Raw genomic sequence first — 24,773 nt, forward strand, 5'->3', positions numbered from 1 at the left:
AACCCATTGAGCAAACCAAGCATAGGAAACACCACTGGCACAGGTAACACTTTGAAGTGGATGGACTAGAGCAGGGATAGGGCACTGTTGGCCCATGAACATTTGCCTTCTGCTCTCATTCAGTCTCTCCATGCCCTGCCAAGTCTGATTTCCTCTTTGCTGCTTGCCTTAAGCACCACCCTCATCCCTCCCTCCATGTGCTCCCAGCTCCCACCCCAGAGGTGCAGCTCCAGAAATGCTTTCTAAATGCCTGCTTTGCAATTCAGAACATCCTTAAACTCCTCCATCAGCTCAGTATTTGCCTGTAATCCCCTTTGGATGTGAAGTGTTTATACAGTATTACTTGCAAGATTTAACTCAGAGATGATTAATTCGGTTCTGTAATTTTTGGCTTCATTTTGATTTCAAGGCAGCAACGGACAGCCTGGTTTTTGACATCTTATGGACTTGAATCAAAGCACTTATGAATTTGACAAACAGATTCACAGCTCTGAAGAGGACTTAGCTTTTTAAAATACAAAAAAGTTCCCCTTTTATCCCTGTTTTGTTTAAACCCACCTCACAATGGTGGGAGCACAGGTTCTGCTGTCACATTCAGAATAGCTGTATTGTTTATTCCAGAATCCAGCCCATCCCACTTGCAAGAATTTAAAGCCCAGAGTTGGAGTAGGAGAGTAAATTGAAATAGGAACAGCAACAAAAGCTATAGCACCCACCAACATGAGCAAGCACAGCACATGTGCTTCTCCTTTACACTACCCGATGCTCTAATGCATACAACCAAATATATTGCTTCTCCAGACCCACACAGGCAAACAGCCCACATGATGTTCCATGGCAGTGTAGGGAGCAAGCTTAGCCCAGGCTGCTGCAAATGCTGTACCTATCTACTCCAGTTGCAATCTGCTTTAATACAAAAAGTGTTATCACCTTGCATTTTATGATTAAGCAAGCATCAGTAAACAATTTCAATCTTAACTGCTAAATACATTTCTGCTCAAGCCAAACACAGCTAATGCAGAATATTTTCCTCAGTCTTTCCAGGTAAAGTGGTTTTGTTTTTCAAAACTCTGGACTTCTTCCTTTTATATCCCTGATGTGACAAAGCAGGAAAGCAGGAGCAAAACTAACAGGAGGCTGTTCCAGTTTTGCCTGGTAACTTTGATGTTGTTGTGCTTTCAAGCAGTTAACTCACTTTCTGCTGGTTTTAATCAAAGTCAGTAAAAGCTTTATTTACTGGCAGAGGCTGTTCATAACATGCAATGGAAACAGTTCCTCTCATTTTAATTTTGCTAATTGAGCTTCTAATCATTCAACCTATGCTTTTCAGTCTTCAGCAGTACCAATGAAAGCAGAACTGCTCCAATTTTGAAGGCAGCCTTCAGCTGCTTTCATACTGAAGCACCTATCATTGCATCTACTGCAGCCCCATCTTTCACCACTCTCCTACTCTTTCCAATGAAAGCTGACACTTAATGAAGCCTAAAGGACCTCAGTCTGCCTCTCAGCAAGAGCCACCAGCCAACACCACATCTTCCCTGCAAGAACTGTCTTTAAAACTGTTACTCCTTCAAGCACCTCTAATTTCTCAGAATGATGCAGCACCAGCTGGAGCAGTGATTCTTCCCACCCACATGACCTCACATAATAAAGCTCTCCTAAAAAGTGATCTAGCCTCAGAACAGAGCCAAGAAAACCCTCCCTGGCAGAAGCTTTATTGCTTTCAAAGTCAACACCAGTTACATTTCCGCAGCAATAAGGAAATATGATTTCATCTTAGTAATAGATCACAGATTGCTTTACAAACATCAATAAATCCTCACAGACCAAACTCCAACCAAATAATGATCCTTTCAGGAGTCAAAAAAGGTAAAATACACCTGACAAGCAAAGCAAAGGCATTCAAGGTTACTCCTATCCTACTAGGAGTGATGTTGGAAGTGATGGGTGGAAAGCTGTGCATAGATTTCTCCAGTCCTTAGCCTAAGATGTGACACAAACCAGCTCCCTCACATTTGTACAGGGTGACCGTATTGCACTAGATCCATAGACACCAACAGTATTGCAGCATACCTTTAGTCCTGTGCAATTGCCAGCCAGGGCTTGAGGACCAGCACAGACACAAAGCAGCCCAGCTGTAGAACACATTAAAAGCTCCAAGACCCTGGGAATGGCCTTGATCAGTTTTCCCCAAAGGGACTACTTTTGCTGCAGAAAATGGGTTCATTATTTATAGCAGAAAACAAGGTGGCTCTCTGCAGCTGAGGAAGCCAATTTCAATTTAATGGATATCTTGATATGGCGCATTATGTAAGTGACGTCTACATGCACACAGGCTACCTTTGCCACAGTAAGAAGCTTTCCCTGGTTTTATGGTTTAAGGAACAAAAGCTTCTCCATTTATTTCAACAGAACCAGAGTCTGAGCCCTAAGTTTTCCATAAGCTTGATGGGTGACAGCCAAGTTTGCTTCTCTCCACCTGAAGTTCTCAAAGCTCTGCAGGCCACTCCCTCATATGCGGCCACTTTCCAACCAATGAATATGATTTCATTTTCAGCCATTAGCTCTTTACACTGGATGTCCAACATCCTCCGGGTTGCACTCCCATGCTCTTTACAGTCAGGACACACACACAGTGACAAGAGACTGCTTTGATGAAGCACTTTGTCAATAGTTTGGAAAACCGGGCACCTCAACCTCTCTAGGACTTGACATGAAAGTTCAAGCTGCTCATTTTCCAGTAACTTGGTAGGCACCAAGCCATGGCACTTTGCGCAGGCTGTGTCACCTCTTGTCATCAGGAGTCACTTTTAACACATTCTGGGTAATTCAGATCTTTCCACTTACTTATCGCTCAAGAGCTACAGCTTTGCTTAAGCACACCAACTCTCCCCAGGACTCCTGTTCCCACAGAAATTAGTTTATATGCCATTCCCTCCTTCAGATAGACCTGGGAGCCCAAGAACAGTGGTTATTTGAAGGCATTAGGCAGTCTAAATAACTTAAAAATTTAGAGTGACTACATATGGATTTGTTCCTGAACAGACAGGACAAGCTTGGGGGATTATTCATTTTCCCCTGAAAAATAATGAGTAACGAGTACTATTTCCTAGGAAAAAGAACCTTAAAGATATTTCAAGCTGTACTCTTCACAGAAATATCATGAATAGATCAAGTGATATGGATAAATCCAATTGAATCTAAGAAAAGGTGAAGTCAGAAACAAAGTTCTGATCACAAGACTATTAACAGCAACAGGAAGCACTGCACTGATTAGAAGGTGAAGCATGATTTGAGATCCTCACTCTGTAACACATTAACTCCACTAGCAGAGCCCTGGCTATTTACACCAGCCACATATATAGACAGCAATTGAGTTTGTAAGAATCTCTACCACTAGTTCAAACCTAGTCCCTCTATTTTTGCCAGTTCCTTGGCTCCTGAGACAAAGCTGGGAAGTTGTGTGTCTGTTCAGACATTGCCAGCTCAGATTCTTGGCTGGGTGACCAAGAGCAACCAACTGATCCCCATGAATGCCTGACCTGATGTTGCTACACTTCTGACAACACAGCTCAATAAAGCCTTTGCAAAGGTCCTAAGTAAGGGAACAAGGAAACAAAGAGAACATGAAAGCAGAAATTAAACTGTAGCTTTAATTGTTTTCAAGTATATGCCACAATTAGGCTAACGCAACAAGTGTGCGTTGTGGAACAATGCTTCCCATGAGCACACTCTTTGGGAAGATGATGCTCTGAGCTCACATCTTCATTTTCTGTCCTGAGTGGCCCCACTGAAATCAAACCAGGTACAGGCACAAGGTAACTGCAGTCAGGCTCTATGCCTGCTTATATTTGCTCCAGTAAGAAACACAGCAGATAAATCCAAAGTTATTATTCTATTCCTCTTCCAGAGGAAGGGAAGCAAGAGACAATCCCTCTCCATGTATTGCTTTCCTACATTACTGTCAGCAACTGTGCCGTGAAAGTCCTTTAAAAAATTTCCAAATGTCTATTTCATGAAGTTCTCATCCATCACATAGCATTAGAGATACTCAAGGGACTCTGCTTTGGCTTTACCATGCTTTAACATGGAGATTTGCTGCTGCCACCACCTTCGCTCCATCCCCCCATTTATTTTACAGCCTTGGGTGGCATTACGCTTTGAGGTCCAGTAGCTCCAAGGGTGTTTCTATTGAAAACCGCCTTTACTGCAGGAAATTATTACATGGCCATTTTAAAAATTACTTCTTGAGGAAAACAATAGTATCAGACAGCTTGCTAATTTCTTGCTCATTGCATTTGCATGTCTCAGGTACAAATCCTGCTGGGTCTGACCCAGAAAAAGGCATCCTCTGAAGTTCTGGATCACAGAGCATCAAACTGGGGAGGGGAAAGAAAATTAAGCAAAATACTACAAATCCACAGATACTGGCAAGGGGGGGGAGGGACACAAGTATGACAATGTCATAGTGAAAAAGACAGGAAATTCTCCATTGTGCCTTACATGGTTAACATTAAAATACACACACACAATTACACAGTATTTTCCCCTGGGGAGCCCAAACTTATGCCTGGTCTGTACAAGACAACAGCTGTGACAGAGCAAGCCTGTAATTAGGTCTCTGTTGTGCCATCAACAAATACAGCATTTATGAACATGCATCCCCAGCGATGCGTGTCCCACGCATACACAGTTGAAAGCTCATACATCTCCTCTTTGCAACCTTACCTTCTCATGCATCTCATTTTGGGTTTGATTATTAGATGTTCACAAGCACCTATTATGTAGGCTGAAGAAACATGGCAGATCAAATCCCAGCTCTGCAGTCAGGCCCAATAAACCAGGAACAAAGGGAGCCTGCAGCAGCACACACTCTCCATGCCCCTGCTGGGGCATGCAAAGACCCAGGAGTGAGGTCTGTGCCAATCCCAGGGAAAAATGGGCACTTGCTTCCCTTGATGCCACACTGAACATCACATTCCTGCTTCAGTGCAACTGTGAAAGAACTTACCATTGCTCTCGCTACAGGGACAGGCAAGGTATGAACCTGTCACAATTGCTGAAGATGCAGTATCTATTGAGCTGTCTTTTAAAAAGCAAACCAACCAGGGTTCCTGCAGAGGGTTCTTGGGGATACAAGGTTGTCCTTTAGAGTGGAAAATGAAAGCCTACTCCCCTTTCCAAATCAGGGGGAAGAAAGTACAACTGCTAGTATGAACTGGGGATGGGGCACAGCAGCAAGTGAAAGTCATAAACCATCCAAAGGAGGGCAGATGCCAGCTGTCCCATGGAGCTTGTGTGGGAGCAGGAGTGGCCAAGAACTGGTGCCTGTTAAGCTGCTCATCCATCCAGGCCAGGAGCAAGTCACCCAAACAAGAAAAACTATCCTGTCCTGAAATGGTATATCCCCACATGATGCCCAGAAGTCAAGGTGTATGAACAAGTGAAGTCCGTTTTCTACAGCTGCAGCGTGCTTCTTGTTTCCTATCGGCTTTCCGATATATTTACGTCAGGGCAAAGAATCTCAATTATCAACTACTCAGAGCAGCAATGAACTTTCTGTCACAACAAACACAACTAGCTCTCCTGTAAAAACCCAGCTCCAAGCTTCCTCTGCTGCTTACATTCCTTGCCTACCCTAAATGAAGGAAAGGGGCTGTTAAATGCTTTCTTAGACATGCCCTACAACCCCAAATCCCCTCTCCCCAAACACTCCTCACACTGTCATGTGTACAGACACTGCTCCTAGGCCGAGGAGATCTCTAGGAAGGGATGATCTGCTCCTCACATCCATTGACATAGGGAGAACATGTGCCACAAAATCCTCCTGAAACAAAACCCTGAAACAAAGCCCAAGAAATGCAAGCAGAATATTGCTCTTGTTCCTGTCCTTGGCAAAGACCTCCCTGGGAATATATCCTACCTACATGCACTGGGTTGCCATTGCATGGCTATAAACATTCACATCACAGCTAGACATGAAAATATCCACCAATTTTGTGTATGTGTTTTGTTTTTGCTCTTCCCTTTACAGTCAGCAGCAGTGCAATGGCAATTCAGACGCTGTGATTTCGTATTCCTTTCTTGCAAATGTCTACACTGATTTTAAACAGGACAGACTTGGCCTGAAACCAGCCCTACAGAAGGTGGGTTTTCCTTTGTCTTGGCAGCATAGGAAGCAAAGCAGCTACAAGAAGACCCAGAGGCCACATAGTGATGGAAATGGGGAGGCAATGCAGGGAGTGAAGAGCAAAAGATTAATCTGAAAATACCTTGTGACAGTTTCCAAAACAGACGCTGAAACAAGGAGGGAAAAGGTGAAACAAGAATGAAGATTGTGAGGAACAAGAAAAGCAAATGGGAAGATTTCAGTTGAGTGGATCACTGCAGGAAGGCAGAGCTGCCAAAGAAACTATATTCCAGCTGTATTTGCCATGCCCAGCAACATCAGCTGGAGCAACACATGTGCACTGGGATAATGTGGTTGTAACTCACAGAAACACAAGCAAACAGTAGTGCTCCTGCTCACAGCAATAGCTCCTTGTCTAATTCAAGAAAGACACAAGCACCAGTCTTCCCTCAAAGCAGCAGCATCATTTTGAGGGTTGTTTTGGAGATGGCTTAGATACTTTTTTGACAGAGAACTATGGATTCATCCACCTTTTCATGAAAGCAGCAGCCCAGGTTTGTTGGTTGAGAGCAGCCCTGAAAGGCAGATAGCTCCAAACAGTTTCAGATTTCACTAAGCAGCTCAGATGAGAGCACCTTGGCACACATCCCTGTGTAACAGCATCAACATACCTGGAAAGCCTCAAGAATTCATACTCCACTTAATACTATTGGGCATTTAGTGATCAGCTTTCAGAAATACAGGGACATCAGAAAATGACTGTCTAACACAACTGCCTGCAGAAGTGGTAGATTTATGGGAACTCATGGGAGCAGACGTGCACTTATTCCTGTATATAGGCATGCTCCTGCACACACTTAAATCCAGTCCCCATGGACCACCTCTGCTATGCATCCTCATCCCGGACACCCCAACAGTAGGTGTTTGCCTATTAAGAGAAGCTGCCTTTAGTCTGAGGTGGTGAAAGATATTGTCAAAGTTCAGGGCTTAATCCTGGGTCAGAGCCTAGAATTATACATCCCCTTTTAGAAGTGGGGGGGGGGGACAAAAACCACAAGGTCTGCTATTCAGACCTGGGATTGACTGCAACTACAGAGCAGCATTGGACAAGTACCTGCCTGTTGATTCAACATTGACATGGGAATTCCTCCTTCTCCATCTTCTCTGCTATTTGCATTCATCTCATGCAGCACCAATTCACATAAAACTGCTTTACTGCACTTGGATCTGGGGAGCTGCACCCACCTCACATGGCCATTGTCTCCCCACTCTTCCAGGAGTGCCACAACCCCTAAGCAAAAGCTATGGCTTGCCAGCCTGGGGTCACAGCAGCTACCTCCAAGGCCACTAAAGGAGAGATCATGTGCCATACCTTCTGTAGCACCTCTCCTCTAGCAGTTGTCATCTTCACATTTAAATCTAAGCAAGCAGGAGAGCAGTGCAGAAAGTGCAGGCTCAAATACAGTACTCTGCCTGACATGATGGCTATGCAAGGAATCCAGGTTTACGTGCACAGACTGTCAAAACAAGGGGCAGAAGCAGTAGTTTACACTGCAGAGCTGTGCATGCATTTTAAAAGCACACAGCCATATTTACATTGGCAATTTTTCATCTTTAAATGAAACTTTATAGAATACAGCTTGGGGGGGTTCCACCTTTCTGCCCAGCTGTTGTTTTAAACCAGACCCTCCCTGCTGAGAACTTGCTTAATCCCTAATCATTTGCACAGCAAAACCCAGGAGGTGCCCAAAGCTGTTTCCAGAAGTGGTACCTCAAATCCTTTCACAGACAGGCAGCTGTTTCTCTGGACTGACATATCAACAAGCAGCCCTGTACTCATGCAGAGGAGCTCCCCTTACCACCTCCTCCACATGCACCCTTTTCATCCTGCTTGTGTACACAGACAGGAAACAAATTGGGAAGATAAGAATATCCTAGCAGGGGTATTGCCTAGTTTGGTTTTGCAGTATTTCTGTAAGCCAACTGTTTGCTAAGCAATGACAGACTCTTTAAATGCTGCTGATTAAAACCACTCGAGACATCATGTCTCTAGAAATACCGACTATGTTTAATTCATGTTACAGCTTCTCCTTTTCCCTTCCCTCAATTCAGCAGTTCAGACTGGCTTCCTCCAGCAACCTAAACACACATAGGATGAAATTCTTGTACCTCCAAAGCATAAAGACGTAGCAATATTGAGCCTTTTTCAGAGCAAGGTCTAAGTAAATCAGAGTTTTACCAGGACTTGAAGCCACTTGGATACTTCAACATGAGCCAGTTTCTAACTGGGAGTCAAGTTGGAAAAACCCATCCCAACACACACAGGACCTTTGAAAGATCAGCTCCTGAAGGAGATGGTACTGGCTGCTGTTGGAGATGGGATATTGAGTTACTCAATTCATTCAAATCATTTCTACACATCATTAGAGACTTGAAATAAAGTTTTCAGCACCTTCACAGTGGCCAAGCCAAAAGAGCATTTAATATGGGAAGCACACAGATTTCATGGTGCACCAATAGAGCAGCACAGAGCTTACAAAAACATAAGCATTACAAACTTATCAAGCCTCACAGGCAATTGTACCGAGTTAAAGGTACTTGTTGCCTCTCATTCAAGTCACCCCCATGGTTTTGTTATCTGGGAAAAGGAATACCTTGCTTTGAGACAGCAATTTCTTGGGAAGCAGAGTGACTCTCACTATTTCTGTCCCACAGGTAAAACGACTCAGATCCATTATCAGCACATGGACAATAGAGGGACACCCAGTTTAAGGCCTCAACACTCCCTGCCATTGCTCTTCCAAACTTGCCCTCAAACCACTCCACACTTGTTTTATGCAAGCTATCATTACGTGCATTGAAATGCACTACTTGGTCCCAAGGTAGGAGGCTTGTTGCCTCCTAACCAGCCACTAACTCCACACCACCAAGGGGACATGCTTATCAATCTTCCAGAAACAAAGAGGCACAACTAGAGCAGCCCTTGATGATCTATGGCTTAGCCCTTACTGTGGGGCAGCCCCCATTTCCAATTACTCCAGCAGCTCAGAATGGTCCTTCAAGGCTTTTTCTTCAGGAAAAACATGAATTTAGTCCCAAAGTAAGTATTTATTTATCCCCTGTTTTACAGTAGCCTCCCATTTCCATCACCCAATTTTACTTCAGTAGTCTGCAGCAATCTAAGACACAAGTCTAGGCTGACAACAGTTTGACTGAGCACTGTTGGAGGAAGAGCTGTGTTCCTGCCACAACAGCAGTTAAAAATGACAGCCCTGCACCGAGCCCTCGGTACCGTGCAAGACAAGCTTGACACTGCTGCTTCCTCTGCTCTAGGTTTGATATGGCTGTGCACACAAATAAACACCAACTAGAAAACTTCCAGTGTTTTGGAAGGTGGAAGTTCAAACACCAAAGGCCTCAAACTGGCTCTGACTTGGGCCACATCCAGATGATGAGCTGGTCAAATAAGGCATTCATGGAGTAACTAGCCTGGAACCTGTGCAACTGTGACATGCACATCACACCTGTCCTAGAGCCTGTGACCAGCTTTGAGGTGTCTCATGCAGGTAGAAAAGCAAAAACGGGAGCAGTACAGAGAGCTTTCAGAAATGTTTTGGCAACAATTGGGAGCCACCATGCTCTCCTGTTACCTTTAACAAGTCCCTCCCAGTCAGCTCCCTCCCTTCTGCCCACAGCAAGCGTTATAGCTTTACATTTTCCCTTTAAGCCCAGTATTTACTATAGGTTAGGAGCTAATTTAAGGCAATTCATTAGGCTACTCTAACCCAGGCAACACCAAATCCTGCTGTAACTTTCCAAAATGAATTCTTCACTAAGACACTACCCCACCCTTGCAAAAAGCTAATTAAGGATTCTTTTACCTGCTCGCAGAAGATCACAGGGCAGATGCTGTCAGACAGGTTTGCTTTCTGTTATTACCAATTTCAGCAGCAATTCATCTCTCCTAGTCCCGTTCTGAATATCAGGTATTCACACAGACATATTAAAATGAAATAAAGAGGTTTATTGTAACCACCCAGGCAGCAGCATCGGTTGGGATGGAGCTTGAAGAGAGGACAAGGGAGCTGAGGGTGATTTGCTCTTTCTAGATTCTAGAGGACACGCTGTTCTGAAGCCCCCAGCCCTCCAAATACTTGCTTGAGGTTTGCTTTACATGCAAAGCTTCCTAGCGGAATGGCGAGCACGCAGAGCACATTCCTCTGTTAAGTGTCTTCTTCAGAATTTGGGTAAATACCAGCACATTCTGGCCCAGCTCACACAAACTATCTGGATCCTAATCACAGGAAGTTTGAATGAATGGCTATTGCCTTGCTGCCTGGTTTTCACTAAAATCAAGGACACAACTGGTTTTATCCTCTGCTAATCAATATCATTAAACACTCAGAATGGACACATTTATCGCAGTAAATTGTTACTCTAACCTGTATTATTTACACAGAAAGGGTAGCTGTAACCATGCCAGGAGGTTCTAGCCAGTAAAAAAGTGTCCTGTATGTAAAGAACTACGCTTTACAGTAATGAGGCCACTGCTAATGTTAGATTACTATCATATCAGTACTGAGAAATTACTGGATGGTGGTAAATTTGAATTTAATTTAATCTTCCTGCCTTTCCCCATCCTCCCCCTGGACACGAGCATCAGCGGCAGAGATTGTTTGCTTGAAAGAATTACACACTCAAGTGGCACATGCAAAGCTTTCAGAACACTTTGTGCTCAAGAAGGGTGCAAAGCGCCATCAATAAACACCTCTGAATCCTTCCTCCCACTACAGTAGGATGACATGCTTACACGCCTTACCCAACACCGCCGTTAGGCAGACCATCAGGATGTAGCACTGTTTCAAGCAAAACCAGAGTCACAGTAAACCAGAAGAAATCAGAAACAGTTACACATGGGCAGACACGAGTACAAATGTATTTCTTACAGCCAAGGCCAGTCACTAGGAATAAGACGTTGAAGTTGAGGAACTGCATGAAACGAATAAGTCCATCCCCTTGGATCCCATCAGTACATCTGGCCTGAGCTTAAGCTGCTTTAAAGCCTCAAGTCTGCCTGGAACACTCCTCTGCTCATTTTTCAGGCCAACTTCCTGGGGCCTGGCAGGGATTTTTATCAGAAGAATTCCTGAACATAGAGCCACCCCAAAGCGGGCTTTATCTCCTTTCCCCGCTTTCTGTCCTATCACTCCTTATATCACACTATATTGAGCGGTACACTCCTGCCTTCAGGTTTGCACCAGACATTTGCTGTGGTGTTTCTCTGCCCTGCCCTGAGCAAACCCCCTCTTGCTTTGATGTTTATTTACAGACCTGGCGTGTTGTGAAGTGCCACTTGACTCAGAACTGCAGCCCTCAAAACCATTTACCCTGCAGTTAGGGTTACAAAAGCCAGCTCACATGAGACCACTGAAACAAGGAAGTATTTCAAGCAGGTCTTTCCAACTCCTCAAAAGAAAACCAGAGACTGGACTTTGTTTTCAGCTTTCCATGATTTTTCTCCCTATGCACAAGCACCTTTCACGTTCTTTATGCTTCCATACAGAACCAACCTCCAAATTTAAAGTCACAAGCCTCAGGGACGGCCTGTCACATTCCACAAATGAAGGCACGGGTTGCAAACATGCAGAATTTCTCAGGATAAATAAACCAGCTAAGATTAGCTGACCCCAAACAAGCCTCACCTCTTTAGGGATGTATACTACAACAACATGGTAACCAGCATCAGGACTGACTCTGGGACCCCCAGAGCTTAGAGGGGGTACAGCATGAGTTGCATGGAGCCAAGCAAAACCTGCACAACAGTCAGTGATATCAGGGACTGAATGTGATGTGCAGCCTTAAAACAAGAGCCCCTCCAGCCTGTGGTGATGGGCATTGCTGCTGAAAGATGCTCTTACACCTGCCTTAACCCCAGAGGAACAAAGCAGGCTACACACAGGTGTTATGATTCATCTACTACAGACTTCCCATCCAGACACTACCTCCTCCTCCTCCCAGATCTTTCATTCTTTTCCAGAAGCACGAGGTATCAGCTGCTCTGGGCAAAGTGGTACCTACAGCCTTATCAGACATCTTTTTATGTACAACAGGAGTTTCTGCTCCCACCTGCCCCAGACCTGGGAGAGTCCCCAGGGTTTGATGGCTCCAGGGTACTGGATTGGGAAGCTCTATGAAGAAGAGCTGCAGACAGCATCAGGCAAAGATCCCCCTGCGCCCCATCCAGCACTCACACACAATGCAGCAGCACATCCCCAAGACCTCCGGAGGTCCAGCACTATCATCATGTTGTACCCAGAAAGGTTTTGCAGAGGAAGACAACAGGCACCAATGATGAGCTGGCAGCAAAATCCATTGTAACCACAGTACAATTTTAGCATCCTGGTGAAGCACCACTGAGAGCCCTTTAGTACCAAACACAGTTTACACACACCATGTATTTTATAACTATATGCCACTGTCCTGCATGAAGCACACAGGAAACAAAAATCCCGTTTTCCTCCAGTTCTCTCCAGTTAGTTGTGTAAAACAAGCTACTTGACTGCTTGTTTTAGTAGGATGAACAGGCTGCTACAGGAACATCTCAGCAGAGCAGCTGATGTTGCCATCAGCAAATACCGCATTAGGTCTACCAGGAAATTCTTCTAAATGGAAATGACAGTTTACACCTGTAGCTCCATCTCCTCCTTCCCATTCCAAGGAAGGAAATAAGATTCTTCCTGTAAGGAAGGAACCATGATTTTAAGGTTTGCAAATAGCTTCATTTCCCATTTCCCTGTTACTTCTGGCAGTCCTTACAGCACCACTTCGCAGCCCAAGGGTACAGAACCACATGGGTAGAGGGAAGCCCATACCTAAAATCCAGGTGTGTGAGGACCAGGTCCCACTGCATTGCAGTTGGAAGGGTGTGGAAGACAACACAGCCAGGTCAGACCATAGTCTCCAACCTTTCTCCTTCCCCAGTAACATACTACATCCTCACTGTGCACTGAAGGCATTTAACAGCTCCACCACTGAGTAAAGTACGCCCACTGTTGTTTAAGATGAGCTGTTTCAACACAGGCCAACACACCTAAGTGTTAGCTGGGGACTCTGAGTAGCTTGTAATAAGATTTAAAAGTCTAGAGTGCGACTATAAAAATTACTAACAAGAAAAAGCATTAAATGCTGTTTCTGGCACTTCAGCACAGAGATTTGGGCCTGCAACTGCTGCTTCTTCGTAAGGCACTTCTCCAGGACTCATCAAGTAAGGGTTGCACCCTTAAACTCAGAGGAACCAGGTCCCACAGAGCAGCCAACCATCCTGCTATCTCCCAACAGCCAACATCTCTCCCTGCAGTCTCCACAGTACAGGTCTCAGCTAAGACAACAGAACGCATCTCCCAAGCTCATCTTCATGCCTTTGCACAAGTCAGGGAAAGGAATGACACATCTTTACTGAGACAAAGAAAGAGCCATAAAAGCAGTGAACACATTTCTCCCCCCGCCACCTTCAGCAGGGCTGCACACAGCACAGCAATGGTCAGAGTGAATCCTGTATTAAATTTCCACTTACCTGGACTCGCTGGGTGAAACGAACCATACCCTGCCAGGCACTTCATCCTCAGCAGCAGCATTGCCATGCTTGCTGCTCCCCACTGTATTCAGCTAACACCAGCTTGCCTTTGTTTCCCCTCTGGCTGCTCTCTCCAGCTCGGTCCCACCCATGGCTAGCTGCTCTTACTTCCCCCCCACACACACGTTTTATTTCAGGACAGGCCTGCAGCACACCACCAGTGTGTAAAAACAAAACCAAACAAGCACAGCTCCGCAGAGGAAGTGCCAGACACACAGTCTGCCACACAGCACAACCTGCCACCCTGTACTTAAACAGCAGAGCTGGAGACAACAACTGTTAGAGCAAACTGGGAGCCTTATTCCCGGTGCCACGAAAATCCCACGCAGCTATGTTTTAGTCGGGAGCAAAGATGACACGCTCAAATGTATTTGAATAAACATACCGTATCTCAGCTGCTGCACAGCCCAGGCTCCATTCAAGTAGTATGGAGGAGTCAGAAGGAGGGGAAGGGATTTCTCTCGCAGGGAGAAGAGAGGTGCAGCTTGTCCCAACAAGCATATGACGCTGTGACAGGGTGTAACTTCTGAAAGACGAGATGTTAATGCGTTGCTAACAAATCCTCTCCGACGTTAAGCAGCAAAGCTAGTTGTGCTGGGAAAGAAAAAAAAACAAAGAAGAGCGATTCAGGCTAAGAATGAGGGAGTTAAAATTACTTACACCAGCTCCCCAGTGCTCAAAGTGGAAAGAACCAAGTTAGCAGCCAAGTTACCTTAAGGTAGCAAGATACCTTCAATATAGTTTAACAACAGTTAAAGGTGGAGCTTACTTTAGCCTGGCTGAATAGCTTTTCCTAAAGATTCCTTCCAGTACCTTTGTTATGAAACTCATCTAACAGTAAACCGAGATCCAATACATCAGATGCTGCACCAGGCTTCTTCTTCATCCAGTTTGACATTTCACATGCAGGTCTACATTACACACACACACACGCACTACAGACCCTTCTCCCTTGTAAACCCACTACATGCCCACACGGCTTTGACCCACATCTCTCCTCACTAGGAGTGGACAACCAAGAAGTGCCCATCCATAAAGATCATTAAAACAAGCAGCGCAGTGCATCGCAACAACAGATCTTTCTGCAGGTCTGTAGTACTGAAGCAGTGGTCAGTAACATTTCTAAAGATGAGCAAGGTTTTAAGGGGGAAGTAGCATCTTTTGTCATACCAGTAATGCCCAGTATGCACACACACACCTCTTAGTCCCCGTACCTGCTGTGAAGCTGATCTGAGAAAGCCTATGGTTCTCCTTTCCTTCCCCCAATGATAATTCATTTAACTGACCAACTTAAAACACACTAGCATCAAGGCTTCCTACCAGGTTCACGCTATCACCTAGAAAAATAGCTGTACAAGTTTGCCAGTGTTCCCTGGATGTCCAAAGCTAGTGAGGACACACTCATTAGATTTCAACTTCAATTCACCTCCTGTTGGAAACCTGTCACTAAATGACTCCTCTCATTGTTTCCAGCAGATACTCACAGCCAACCCTTACAGTGATTTACTGAAGTGCAGTGAGGGCTAAAACATGGAAAAGGACTTAATGCTGTTGCCAAGAGAGGCAGACTCACATGGTCAGCATTAGGAAATACTGACAGATAAGCACATAACTGCTTTCTCCATGCCAGATAATGCATCAGCCTCAAGGCTGCCAAGCAGACACCTCCCGGAGCTTCCTATTTCTGCCTTCCATGTAAGCTAAATCAGGTGGGGCTGGAGAAGTGATTAGGAAAAGTTAACATCGCCAAACTTTCCCCTCTGCACAAGAACACAGACTATTAAACCAGGTAAAGATGCAACTGATTTTTAAGATGATGGTTGAGACAAGAGCAAAGTTAGAAAAAATTCAGTTCCCTAGATAAAAAGAATATTCATTTTGGAAGACAGGAGGATGAACCAAGTCCAGGCATTCAGAATCTCTAATACATTGGCGATGCTATGTACACGTCTCTTCATCCTACCAACAAGGATGTTTGTTAGTGGGATGAAGATGCCAATTGCATTGTAGTTGCTAAAACATTGAAATCTATCAACTTTCTGCTAAATTTTTTGACACTGGAGGCTGAACAACTAATTTGAAACACTTATTCTATTTTATTGTAAAATGGAGTAATATGGTTCGGATTAGAAAGACTCCTAACTGTAGCACATCCTTCTACATTTCCCACGCTTCAACTTTCCACTCCCTATGCAGCTATCATATGTGGTGCAGTCATTTGACTGAAAGAGTATTATAGAAGTCTTGGTTATTTAAGAATTGCTGTCTCACACAGCATTCCTGCAGACAAAGGCATATCCTTCATATTACGCACAAGAGGGAATTCTGTGTCAGAGTTAAAATATGCTTAAATTGTTGGATCTGCAACAATCTGTAGGGGTTTGTAGTTTGTTTTCTAAACTAGGAACAGAAGTCTATAAACTTAAAGTGAGGAGAAAAAGAGGAAAGAAAAGCCCCAAATCATTAGACGGCTGCAGCTGTCTCTGTGCACTGACTGGGGACAGGTTGGAGATGCTTCCCAAGCTCCAGATACACATTTGTCCATCATTATTGCCTTCAGGGACAAAAAGCATGACAGACCATGTCAAGGTTTATTTTACACACACATATCCCTTTCTTTTTTAATCTTTTGAGATTTAAACATCCTACCTTTTATAAGAACTGCTTTCTTTACTAGTTTCAGTCCCAGCTCTCTTGCACAATAGCTACTGAACATGTGTACATCTGCTTTTCATAACATCCAAGCAGCACTGCTAAGACAGATGCAGTAACTGTGTTCGTGTAACCTATACATTTAGCACTGCAATGCCTCTAGAGATATTATGTCACATAAAATACATCAATATGCTATGATTGCAGCCCAAGGCTGGATTACAGATGGCAGCTGCCTTTTGTGCTATGCCCAGCCGAAGTCCAGAACAATGATTCTGCCAAACTACTGTCCTCCTCTTCCTCTTGGTTTTCTAGACTCCCATGCCCCTTGCCAAGCTGGGTTTGCTTTCCTCTAAAGTAACCCTCACTCTTTCTACATGCATCATCCTCCTCGCCTTTAAACGAGCCTTAAACCGAAGTGAGCACATCTAGCATGGCTATATGAAACTGCTCCTCAAGATCTGATTACAAAGTGACAGCCTCTGTGTTCTTGGGACCAGGGCAGGCTGAGCCAAGTGAAAACACTCTCCAAACTATCCACCGATTACTCTTATTACTTTCTGTACTTCAGAAACAAGTCTGACAAGTCTTTGTCCAGGACAAAGTGGTCTCTGCCCCAAGATATTTCTAATGTCTTTCCAAGTCCTTCTAGGACTTGTATGGAAAGAAAGGAAAGGATGCACAACTTTTGCTGATGCTGTTTAACCTACTATTTAAAAATAATAGAAATATTCCAGGAGTGCTTCCTAATCTTATGCTTCACTTCAGGCAAAAAGAGGGGGAATAATCAGTGGGAACATTTATAAAGCTGGAACATTTGGGAATTGATATTTGAGTAAAACTCTGCAATTCCACATCCCTAAAAGCACATAAATGTGGTATTCCAAGGAAACAGTTAAACTCCATGCGAAGTTATGGCCTTAAGGTTTCCATTAATCGTGAGCGAGTCAAACATTCATCATCAATTCTGCATCTTTTGTCACTTGGTTTTCTATAAGACTTCTTGGGATTGAAAGCCTTGAAAGTAATCTCTTTCTTGGAAAGTTTTTGTGGGGATGATAATTCTCTGGAATCTTTTATTGTAACACCATACAGCAATAATAACCAAAACTGTGTAGAAAAATGTGTCTGTGTTTTTGCTTTGTTTCCGCTTCCATGTAAAAAGGGTTTTGTTTTTGATGCAGCACAAGGTAAATGGATTTGTTTCTAAAACCATCTCTCCTACACTGGGATCTGAATAAAAAATAAAGGCTTAATTGTATGAAAGAGATTTATATATGGGGAGATTAACCAGACTGTGGAACTCTGTCAAAGGAACTAAAGATAGCTCAGGCATTAGCATGAGAAAAACTGCAGGGCTATTTTTTTTAACACATATTAAAAAGGGTTTTAGAACCCATCTCCCACTGTGAAAACACAGCCACACCACAGAGCATGGCCAGGCTGGGATGATTTGAACTCATCACTGCTGATCACCTGCATGCTCTAAGAACAACAAGCAGTGGCTGAAATGGTTCTTTTGGCTTAGTATCTAGACCATAAGATCTCAAAACATACCTAAAGGGTTTGAAAAAATTCAGCTTTGAACTAGAGGAGCGTTGCAGTGATTTATCCAAACTGGAGGAATGAAAGGAGAAGGAAGGGTGGATTTGGGCTTCATATATTCGAGTTCTGTGTAACTTGGCAAACACTCTTGGGCAGCAGTTACTATAATACTTGGATAAACTGACAGATAACTAACAAGGTAACCCCAGGAGAACTGCATCTCCTCCCCTTTCAGCATCCCCTTTCCTTTGCACTGAAGTTTTGACAACTGCTTAAATCTGAAGCTCTTGTCAGCTCTATGTACAGCCAGTCCACCAGGAGTTTAGTCTCCGAACAAAGAGGCCATTGCATAAAAGCATATCCTTTGCTGATTTAGTTCTGTAAACAGACTACACAGAAAACAAAAGGCCTGAAATTACAGTTTACATGTTTTCAATGCGCAGTCTGTGTTTTCCAAAAATTACTACAATTCTGCAGGAGCTATGATTTTATGGTTTGTTGTGTTGCTCTAAATAGCAAAAGAAAACAAAAATCCTTTATTTCTAGAACCTATATCATTTAACCACAGAACTGTTAACCATTGCTGAAAGCACTGATGCATTACAACTGGGGGGCAAGAGGAAGGCTTAATGCTTTGAAATGGCTTCAACAAAACAATAGAGCTTTCCCTGTGGCTTTTCACCATTACATCCGATGCAAACTGCTTAGGCTGTTAAAAAACAGATATACACGCTCTAAGCCTGCCAAGGAATTGTTCTTACAACTAAGCATTGCCATACAATACTGCTGGTGACGTACACAAGATAAAGACATAGCTCATTTATCAGCGATGCCCAGCGACCTATTTAGTGCACTCAGATCTTGACTTAATCATATTCTCAGCAAGTAGTTTCAGGTATTGACCAATCTTGCAGCATATGGCATGTCCTGGTTTATCTGAAGCCTGATTACAAACACAGAAGTACCAAGCCCAAGCCTCCCATCCATCGGTCCCTCCTGTGATGATGCAGTGATCTAAAAGCCTTGATCTTTCTCTCGTGTGGTTGTGTGCGTTTTACAGCTGTCCTCAGCTGCTCAGAAACCCTTAAATCAAAATAAGGCTGATCTATGAAAACTCTTGTCTGCAGGCAACTCTTCACATTCACTCCGCAATCAATTTCCATGTTAAGCACAAAAACTGTTTTTGCTGTAGTGCTCCAGTTCTGAAAAAAACAAAACACGAGTCAAAGCTGTTATTAGCCCCTAAGAGAATTTGCTATTTTATATTCTATGTTTCAGTACATAATTCAAGAAGAGGAGTCTGAAATATGATTTAAGTACAAAGGTTTCATAGCAAATGAGCTCAGGAAGAGCCATAACTTTTACTGTCACACTGCCTGAGCACACAATGTCTTTCCTTCACCATGCCACTCCTGGAAGGGGTGACCGAGAGCATCTCCAAAGTCAGCTCCTCTGCGCTAGCTGTGCCACCCAGCTTGGACCCATAGAAATGCAGATCCTGGTGCTGATGACCAGACTGTGCCTGCTCCTGTGCTGAACCTGTGATCTGAAACCAGCACAGATGGGAAGCAGCACTGAACAAGACCAGCACTGAGAAACCACATGAGCAGCCCCATCTCGGCTCCTCTCACTCTCCTACAGCTAGCTCAAATATATTCCCAATAGAAATGGAAACCTATACAGAAAAGAAAGACCAAAAATTGGTGGCATCATTTCATTCATTCAAATGTTAAGTAAGTCATATGCAGTCAGATGAATAAAGTCAGCATCACTGGCCTTCCTCTCTCTTCAGCTTCACTACTCTAGTTTTCACAGCTAGGCACAAGCTTATAGAAAGAGTACTACCATCTTGACTGGGATGCTGCCTGACAACTTTAGGACTTAGAAATCATTTTACACTGTATTATAGCTCCTCCTCTACTGATTTTCCTAGCTTAGCCTCTACACCATCACACCTAAGTAAAAAGTTTCTATTAACCCTGGGATTGTGCAGCTCTGCATGACAGCCAGGGCACACCACATTGAGTTCATGGCTCAAAGATCACCAGCAGTCAGTGGCACTGAGACTTAGAAGACATGGGATGCAGGGGGGTAATTCACAGCTACCTTACTCTGTCCAAAAATCACACATCAGCCCTCCCTAGGAAGAGTAAGCAAGGCTTCCTACCCATGCTGTTGTCTAAATAGCCGCAACTCCTGTCAATCCTGTCACTTTTGCTACTCCTTATGTTCATGTAACTGCTCTAACACAGCATCCTAGGGAAGGGGGAAAGGCAAACAAAAGACATTATAGCCAATTTGTATAGAAAAATCAATTAAATTCAGACATCTCATTAACCTTCTAACCTGTTGTCCCCCCAGCTTTAATTTATACTACCACTTGCAAATGGATTTGACACATTGCCCCACCATTTCCCTGGGAAGGTACAACAGGCACGAACAGAGCCCTTGCATCCCAGAATACTCCATTTACCCAGGTCCTCCCCTCCCTACTCCCTGCCATTCAGCAGATGCTAAGAGGCACTGGAGGAAGAAAATAGGATACAGAAAATATGCAAGAGCTCTTTGAAAATGATGTAAGCCATGCAGCGGGCCTCCTTTTTACCTTTTGCTGCTTTAATCACCAGAAACTAAGAGCAGACTTGCCTACACCAAGAGTGCCCATCCAAAGCCACATCAGTGGAGTTCCACAGTGGAGACAGAGCTCACAGGAGTCTTTTCGTGCCACACTTCACTTCCTTGCATTCATAAGACTGAACTGAGCAATATGCACTGAAAATAAGTTATAGGCGGAGTGTGGAGTTTTGTTTTTTAACGTTATAGCACAAAGCATGGGAAAGAGTCCTGATTTCTGTAGCTGAGATACATTTGCTCTGGGGAAATTCTATAACAATTTCACCTCACCAGCCAGGAAACACCCCTGCTTCAGTGAATAAAAGCCCAGTATCCTCACAGTAAATCACATTAAAATGGTCACCAGCAGGTTAGACCTCAGGAGCTCACTCATTCACTCCTAACACACTTTCACAATTAGGGGATTCCAGGGCTTGACACACCATACAGTCTCAGTCTTCTGACTAAGATGACATGCATAGTTCTAATGGACTGAAGTGCATGTTCTTAGTAAGGGTTTTGACATGTCTAATACATCAGAATCAAACTAAAAAAAAATCAAGTCTGAAATAGCTGTACCCATGCAAGTCCAAGGGAATCAGCAAGATGAATGTTTATATGAAATAGATCAAACCTTGAAATCTGTGCAGCTGCAGGGAATACAGATCTTCCCCCCAGCAAGCACTGCTAACTTCTGCAGAATAGGCTCTTTTAAGGAGGAAAGGGGCAGCTTCAGGAATATAATTGTTGAAAAGCAGAGAACACAAGTGAAAGCGCATAGTTTTCTAAAGGCATGTTCCTGGCTCTGTGTGAACCAGGAATAACTAAAGCACTGCACCTTCCCCAGCCTGCAGACCCAGCTCTCCAGCCAGTGCCCCTGCAGCTGCTCAAATGTTTCCCAAGCTATAGCCAAGTAAAAACTGATTAAAGACTTGAACATTTCACTGCAGCTATTGGGAATCCTGCAGAAGGTAAAAGAATGGGCTCAGCTGCTCTTTGCTTCCTATTAGGCAAAACCCTAAATAAAAGCAGAGCTTTAAGAAGAAAATCCCCCAAAGGAAAAAACCAACAAGTCCCCCAGACAGCACTGATGCTCTGCCCTGTGTCAGCAGAGATACTCCAACTCTTTCAAATGGATCCAAGGCTGAAACCCAATACTGTACAGAAGACGAGGACTGGACCCTTCAGCAAACACTATTCTAACAAACTCCTAATCCAGCCTCTCCCTAAATCTCATCCTCTGGCTGCTACAGCCATTCCAAAACTTTTTTCCAGGAACAGTGGGTTGAATATGACAGTCTTCAGCTACATTCATTTAGCCAAGGACCCACATAGTCCCACGCGTAAAAACAAAGGAGGCAGTGATATCAAAGGTAAAGCATTATGTTACTTTATATCACATTACTGACTGGGTTAGGAAGCCAGTCTCAAGCAAACAGCGTTTCGTTTAATTTAAACTGATACAAACCAGTGCATAGGCAACCAGAAATCTCCTCCCATTTGCAGCCTCGGAGTGAAGTTTATTTCAATTTAGTTCAAACCCAAGCAACAGCAGTTTGAGTCAAACTGAAACACAGCTGTGACACTCGGTGGTAAAAGGAGAGTTTCCCCAAAGTAGGTAGGTCTGGACTTAAAATTCCATCGGGGAGAGAGGAAACGCGTGTCCGGGTATCGTGTCCGCAGAGAAACTGCGGCTAAGGAGGGGTGGAGGAAGAGAGAGGCGAGAGGAAACACACCGAGAACAATACTGGGAAAGGGGCTATTCTGGGCGACAGGAGGATGCGAGGCCAAGCCGGGCAAGCAGACAAGTGCAACAAAGGCAGAGGAAGAGCCCTGGGCCTCCGCCGTGGGCCTGGACGCGCTCCTGCCCAAACGGGCCCGTCCGCAGCCCGGGGGGGACCGGTGCCGTGGCTCAGCACACCGCTCCATGGCTCCTGTCTGAGGGGTAAGGGCAGATAACAACGCCGCTGGATCCCTTCCTGCGAGGCAGACAGCATCGGGGCGGGAGGACCTCCCGGACCCCTCGGTCCACAAAGGGCGCTCATTGTCTGAAAGCGAGTATTTGTTATCACCAAGCCGCGAGCGACTGGCAGCCGTGACACTCAATTCCTCATCGCGCTCCACGGCCAATTGAATCCTCCCCGGGCGCTCCCAGGTTCGCTGTCCTTGGCGGCCCTTTCGCTCCGCCGAACACCCAACTTGAACCGAGCGGGATGCGGGGACGGGGCGGGCAGAGATGCGGGGTGGGGGGGAACACCCCACGAGGGTGTGGCCGCGCGTTTCCCGTCGCCACCACGGGGGGAGCCCCGCGGCTTCGCACCCCCAAAACACGCAACACCCCCACGGGAGCCCCGCGGTGGGGATGGGCTCGCCTTGCCCCCGCTCCCGCAACATCCCCGACGAACCCACCCGGTTCTGCTCGGAGAGCATCGCACTGCTTACCTTGTCCGGGCGGAGCGGAGCGGTGCGGGCAGCGCTGGTGGCGGCCGCCCGCTGAGCGCACGGGGCTGCCGGCGGAGCCCAGCCCGCCCCGCCCGGCCCCCCCGCATGTACCCCCGGCTCCTCACCGCCCGCCCGGCGGGGCAGGGCTTAGCGCCGGCCCCGCTCCCCCCGCATCGCGGCGAGAGCGAGGGGCAGCTCCGCCCCCGGCTGCGGAGCCCCCGCTCCCCCCCGGGAGGGGAAGGACACACCGACAGAGCCGCGCAGGATGCGATGGATGCTCTGGTCGTATTTACATCTGTGCGTGTGTGCATGTGCACGGGCAGGCGCGGTCTCACCCTTCGCAAGGCGCCGGAGCTGCCCCCAGGAGAGGGGACGCGGGAGAGCGGGAGCATCCTCAGCTCCAGAGAAAGCCGAAGTAGCCGAAGGACGTATCCAGCCCCTCTCCCCACAACTGCCAGCACCGACAATTCCCCTGGACCCTCTGCGGGTCCTCCCCAGCCTTGGATTCGTTCCCAGCCGTAACTCACAATACGGGCAGAAGATGCATGTCATCCCCTCTGAGGTGATATATGGAAATTTCTACAGGGCAATGGGAAGGGGGCTGGATTTGCCTAAATCCATCTATCTCTGTTCATAAGGGCCCTTTGTCATCCTTGCAGAGTGAAACAGAACAATGTGTTCAAGAATATCCGCGCTGGTATGCTACAAACGGCTTCTTATTACCATATGGAAATAGGCTGCCTAATGAACAGCGGTCTGGCTATTGTTTGGGGGTTGTCAGATAAACTGGAGGTGCTGGCAAACCATGGCTTGCCATATGAAATAAGCAGCACCATGACAAGTCCTACATATTCCACAGAACAAATCTCTGCAGCTAAAACAGCACTTGGGTTGTGAAGGAATTCACTCTGACATTTTGCTATTAAGGAATATGCTGTTATTTTTGCCAAAATGTCACAAATCATTGCTCATTCATTTAACCAAAATTAAGAGGATCAAAATCCTCCAAGGTAAAGAGGGTTGTTCTTTACAATCTGTCCTGGCTTCAGGACATGTATTTGACATGACATCTCGCATCAAATAATGGTTATTAACCCCAGCAACACCAGGTCTTCCTATTTATCACATCTACAGACTACAAGGCCAAGCTACCTCATACTTTTCTTAAAGCAGAGTAATAAGCACAGCTTGACTCACGTAAGAATCTCCATCAAGCAGGATTCCTTGGCTGCACCCATGCCACTGTAGCTATGCCAATGCTGTTCATGCAGCTTATTCTCTTGCCTCTCCTCTCTCAAATCTGCTTACACCTGAGGGCCCCTAGGATGGGGTCTTGCTGCCATCTGACTTTTCTGGGTTTCTCTTTCCTCCAGTTCCTCTGTGGCTATGGTTTGGGGACTGAAGTGCTCCCAGATGTTTCCTGTCACCAGGAAGGTAGCAACATTTGCCTCTGCAGCTCTGAGTGGCCACAAGTCAAGAGCAAAGCAATAACAACTTCAGATTGTCAGGTTTTGCACATCACCCTCCAAAACTTTCCTCTGTGTCCTCTGCATCTTGCGCATCCTTTCTGCCTGCTGACTCACAGGACTTCATCAGTTTCCTGCACATTCATGTGATGGAGCTCATCTGCCCCCTAGAAGGATCAGATTATTTTAGCTACATGTGCTACTACATCAGCAGTCTCATCGCTTCCTAATTTCCAGCCATCACCAACCAACCCCCAATGGACTCTGTACTGCAGAAGATGAACCACCAATA

General features: G+C 45.3%; 1 protein-coding gene across 1 annotated transcript in view; it reads right to left on the reverse strand.

Annotated features, from left to right (window-relative positions):
* Positions 1-24,773, reverse strand: part of FRMD4B (FERM domain containing 4B) — a 139,482-nt gene that overhangs the window by 108,475 nt on the left and 6,234 nt on the right. The window contains exon 2 of the mRNA XM_062630304.1: positions 14,149-14,357. The gene's annotated coding sequence lies outside the window, so the exon portion shown is untranslated. The remainder of the gene's footprint in view (positions 1-14,148; positions 14,358-24,773) is intronic.

Source organism: Pezoporus occidentalis, unplaced genomic scaffold (genome assembly GCF_034315485.1).
Source record: "Pezoporus occidentalis ecotype Australia unplaced genomic scaffold, CSIRO_AGI_Poc_V1 ctg35, whole genome shotgun sequence".
In the NCBI taxonomy this organism is placed as follows: Eukaryota; Metazoa; Chordata; class Aves; order Psittaciformes; family Psittacidae; genus Pezoporus; species Pezoporus occidentalis.